We start from the raw sequence: 4,698 nt of genomic DNA, 5'->3' as shown, positions 1-4,698 counted from the left end.
TTCCATGTATTTCTCATCTTTCGTGTAGCAGGGTATATTGAAAGTATGTAATATGGGTACTCCTTGGATGAGGAATTAAATTCCACATCCAACAAGTGCTCTCACTTGAAATTTGAGTAAAATTGTGGTGATATAAGTTGAAAAAGTAGTTTTCTTCCCTCCAAAATTTGATGAGGTAATCCAATCTTATTTTATTATTTCCACTATTATTTTATAATATTTCTTAAGAGACTCATTTTAGACCTCAAAATTTTTCTAATGGGTATTCTTGAGTTGGACTAAGAGCCCGTGGAAACCCTAGGATAGGCTTGTGAGTCTGTGAGTTTTAAGCTAGACTAGGTGGTCTTCATGCCTGAGAATAGACCTTGAATTCTATGACTGACTAAACTGAAAACAAATAAGTACAATTATCTTTCAGAATCCGTGTAATTTTGTGAATGTTGTGATTTCTGTAAATGTTGTGAAATAACAAATTGTTTTGGCAAAATTGTTTTTGTACACAGATAGATAAATAACGAAATGTTCCTTTATAAAAAATCATTGATTGCTAATAAAGTTTGGGTAATTGTGCATAATACATGTGTTGTGCAAAGTTACCCAAACTTCATTAGCAATCAATGGTTTTTTATAAAGGAACATTTTGTCTATTGTCAATCTGTTATCTATCTGTGTACAGAAACAAATTCACCAAAAGAAATTGTTATTTCACAACAATTACAGAAATCACATCTTATATATGTAAAAGAGATCCATGCTTATGATGGATCTATAGTAGTAAATAATATAAATGTTACATACATGAGTATTTTTATCCACCTATGTTAATTTATTATTTAAATGGTTCCTAACCCACTAACACCTAACTATTAATTCACTCATCCTATTTAATTCATTAAACTCATAACCCTAACACATTAGACACATTAATCTAAATTTAAGTTAAACTTGAATCGTTCAACCATTAAAATAAATCCACTATCATGAACCCCTAATTCATAGTAACCCACTAAAGTGAATCCATTATCATGAGCCCCTAATTTACACCATATTTAACCACTAAATCATTAATCTCCTAATGTATAATCAACCGATCTCCTCAATTTAAACTAAACATAAATCACTAAACCACTTAACCCACTAAAGTTTAAACCCCCTAATTTATACTTTATACTCACACATTAAAGCCAGTGCACTATTATGAACCCCTTAATTCATTTACCCTACCCATTCTTAACCACTAAACCATCAAACTCACAGAAAATTGTTGAAATTTAGGCACGAAGCAAAACCATTTTTTTTTTAAATAACTATTTTTTTTGGAAATCCAAAGTATAGTTGTTAAACTTCAAGATTGTGGATGTTTAACACGGTTTTGATGGCGATGAATCCATTTCCTGCCCCCAAGTTTTTTGATGGTGTTAAATGGTTTTGATGGCGATGAATCCATTTCCTGCCCCCAAGTTTTTTGATGGTGTTAAATCCATTTCCGCCATCAAAAATAAGATTCAAACCTTTGTACTATCAATTTAAACAAAATAAACAAATTCAAATTATTTTTTTATCGTCCTAACAAATTTAACACCTCAATAACTAACAATTTAACACCTCCATAACTAACGCATATAATAAAATATAGTCAATTTCGAATCCGATAATACCTACCCTGCTAACTCATATAGTCAACTGTGAATCCGATAATACCTAACCTGCTAATTTTACTACTTATCCTACTTATTTTAAAGTAAATGACTTGTAGAACTTCACTCTGCTTATTTCATTTTAAACTAAATAACCTCCGGAACTTCACTAGAATCCTTATTTTAAAGTAAATAACCAGCAAAGCTTCACTAAGACCTTGCGTATGGTCTTAACTTCAAGTTCCCTGTGTATGGCACTTAACTTTTTAGTACTAACCTGGACGGAATGCATAATGTGAAGAAATGACAGGGCACCAAGATCATAACGAATGCAAAATCAAGGGCGCCAAAGTCATACTAAATGCAAAATCAAAAACTTCATGATCACATTTATTCTTCCCTGAGGTAATGTTTAGATCGACGTCTGGCCTTTGGATGGATCACAGATTCAAAACAATTTGCTTAAACATTAAGAAAAACAAACTCAATTAGGTGTGGGTGCTTGAGATTCCTAGCTTATTTAGTTTGCAATGGGGACTGTTATGTATTAGGCAAACGCCTGAAGGGCTACAGGCATGAAATATTTGGGCAACTAGTTAAATTTCTTCTAATTTATGGCTATGTTTTATCTCATATAACATGAAAATTGTTCAGAGACAGACCTCATCTGACACATATGGGAGGAACCATACACAGAAAAACTAATCTTCAGTTCTGACTTCGTTCTGTGAACACTGACAAAATAGGAATTTAGCTTGCCCCAATCCCTTGTATCATATTCAATAATGGGCAACAAAATTCAATATAAGGCCCAACTTATAAAAATACAAGGATTTATCACAGCCACCAGCACAGATTGTACTATACAGAAGCTCCAGGAGAACTATTGTTCTAGACTAAGTAGAACAAGCCTGCTTAAATTAAACCAACTTCTTGCACGACCTTGTAAGAGGATCCCACATGGCTGGAAGGAGGAACATGTGGCCATTGAGCCCTGGAGCATTGAAGCTGGCTCCCGTAGTTTCATCTACCAGGAGCTAGCCTGCATACCTGGGATATGCCCCTCTTCCGTAAATTCCCCTGCAAGCAGACACAACCTCCAGCAGCACAGCAGCATCGCCTTGTAAAAAACCAGTATTGAAGGGATTAGTTACAGTCCCCACAAGCACAGTGGCAATATTTATGATCATACCGTCCACGCCCACGTCGCCATTAGGGGCTACCAGAGGTAGAGTCTGAGGACCATAGAAAGGCTGGTGGAAAGGCCAGGCACACTGACCAGGGCACTGCGTTAACCCATGCATATGGCAGAGAGACAGAGCGCCCCCCTTTTTCACTTCTTGCACTAGAATGGAACCCACAAGAGCTCATACAGAATCTCTCAATGGGCAGTGAGGACCAAGAAAACCCCTTTCTCAGCCAATAACCCATTGGACGCCACAGATGCCCTGAGTACCAGTGCTTCAATGTGGGTTCTCTGCAGCCATTTTCAAAGGCTATAGGACTCATCCAGTGTCTGGTTCCCCAGTGCAATCTTCTCAAGCTTCTTCTTACTCGGTACAGCAGAGCTCATATCGAATGATCCATCCTCTCTGTACATCTCAGTGATTTTCCACCATTCATGTACAGATGGCTTGTTCCTCACTAGTGCCTCCTCTTCTTCTTCTCCCAGAGACTGCAAGAAATCCCCAATAATCGATCTCTGAATCGGACTGAATGTCTCATACCAAATCACATGAACATCTATATCAGAGCTCAGCAGAGGCCCCTTGTGGTATATGAGCTGCACTGCCGGGAACTCCTCTCCCATAGCCATAAAAGACGATATACCTGAACAGAATCCCAGCATAGCCATGAACAACCACCCCCCATGATTCTAACGACAATGCTTGCAGAAGGATTGTCAACGTAGCGCTTTTTATCTAGATCTATCAGAAAGGAACCCTAAGATAAATAAAAGAGCAGCAGCATAAAATCCAGTCCCTGCCCAGAGTTTAACCAGGAGGGATGCATAGAGAAGCCCTTCAGCCCCTCGCCTCTGAAGAGGAAAGAGGGATTTCCAGACATTTAAATAACATCCGTAGCTCTGGCAGGAAGGAACCTCGAGCTTCGTTGCCATAGGTCACATGATCATTAAGTTAATTGTGTAGTAAAATTAATTGTGCATTAAAATTAAAATAATTACTTTTTGACAAATTTGGAATGGTCCGGTAGAAATTTTAGCATTAATCCTATAGAGTAAGTCGATAGTAGGCTCGTTATAAATTTGAGATAAATCTAACATTAATTTATGTTACTTATATTTACAATTTTATATTTTTGGGTTAAGCTTATATAATTTTGTTAAAATCGTATGAGTTTAAGAACTTTTATGTCTTTTTGGGTAAAGCAGCCATTTTTTTTTGTAATAAAGATAATTATTTTACGTTGTTTAAAGGTTAATTTATTATTTTTATTTTACTTAAATTAGGTGGGTTGGAATGAAATAATTAAGTTGAAAGTTTAAGGGATGTGTAGTATGTTCATTTGTCTTTTTCTCTTAAAATAAAAATAAAAAATTTATTTTAAATAGAAAAATAATTTCCTCTTAAAATAAAAATGAAAAATAAAAAAATTTGTTTTAAATAAGAAAATAATTTCAACCATGAAAAAATGAATAGAAGTAAGAAAATGTATGAGTAAGATGATTAAATCTTATACTTTTCAAAATTATTTCAACCAGAGATTTAAATAAACTATTTGAAGATCTATGTTAACTAATTTATGTCCATGTCAACTTCATATATATCGATATATAGAAAAAATTTGTTAAAATAAAACATTTTAATATTGTATATAAAAGAATATTCAATGTAACTTATCAATAAAATATTTTAATAAGAATTAATATTAGCATATACTTGTCTATTTGGGGTAGCTCAAGTGGCCATGGCTATGGAAATGAAGTCTCACTAAACCAGAGATCTTGGGTTCGAATATGTCCTATATACACTATATTTAGTATTTAAAATCACCAAGGATCACACTTGAGCTCGGCCACACCAGCCCTTAACATGACTAG

General features: G+C 34.9%; 1 pseudogene; it reads right to left on the bottom strand.

Moving 5' to 3' along the window:
- Positions 1-2,557: 2,557 nt before the first annotated feature.
- LOC149249770 (protein EXORDIUM-like 2 pseudogene) lies at positions 2,558-3,756 on the bottom strand (annotated as a pseudogene).
- Positions 3,757-4,698: the final 942 nt, after the last annotated feature.

This window comes from Pinus tabuliformis, chromosome 7 (assembly GCF_031772625.1).
Source record: "Pinus tabuliformis cultivar Carrire ecotype Pingquan chromosome 7, CPIR1, whole genome shotgun sequence".
In the NCBI taxonomy this organism is placed as follows: Eukaryota; Viridiplantae; Streptophyta; class Pinopsida; order Pinales; family Pinaceae; genus Pinus; species Pinus tabuliformis.
Note: the sequence above shows the minus strand (reverse complement) of the source record. Positions and strands in the feature narration are given on the sequence as shown.